Here is a 227-nt window from a genome sequence, read left to right as displayed (position 1 = left end):
ATAAACAGCATTTAAATATAAAAGTATGATTTATATTTGATTGGTACAAATGTGATGTCCTAAATAAGTCTTGGTCCCTATGTGGGTTTGATAACACTTGGCAATAACCATAAAGTTTTCCCAAGGCTCTAAAGCCCACAAATAGGGAGTTGCTGTCCTAGTTTCAGCCCTGGGTAGCTTTCTATAACATCTTCGTGAAGCCCTCAACCGTTCAAAGTTTTCCTTGA

The 227-nt window shown here is 37.4% G+C and overlaps 1 protein-coding gene across 6 annotated transcripts in view; it reads right to left on the bottom strand.

Annotated features, from left to right (window-relative positions):
* St3gal6 (ST3 beta-galactoside alpha-2,3-sialyltransferase 6) overlaps positions 1 to 227 on the bottom strand; it is a 57,379-nt gene that overhangs the window by 1,632 nt on the left and 55,520 nt on the right. The gene's annotated exons all lie outside the window — the stretch shown is intronic.

The sequence above is a fragment of the Fukomys damarensis genome, unplaced genomic scaffold, assembly GCF_012274545.1.
Source record: "Fukomys damarensis isolate Sample0158 unplaced genomic scaffold, DMR_v1.0_HiC HiC_scaffold_24, whole genome shotgun sequence".
Taxonomy (NCBI): domain Eukaryota; kingdom Metazoa; phylum Chordata; class Mammalia; order Rodentia; family Bathyergidae; genus Fukomys; species Fukomys damarensis.
This window is presented reverse-complemented; position numbering and strand designations above follow the sequence as displayed.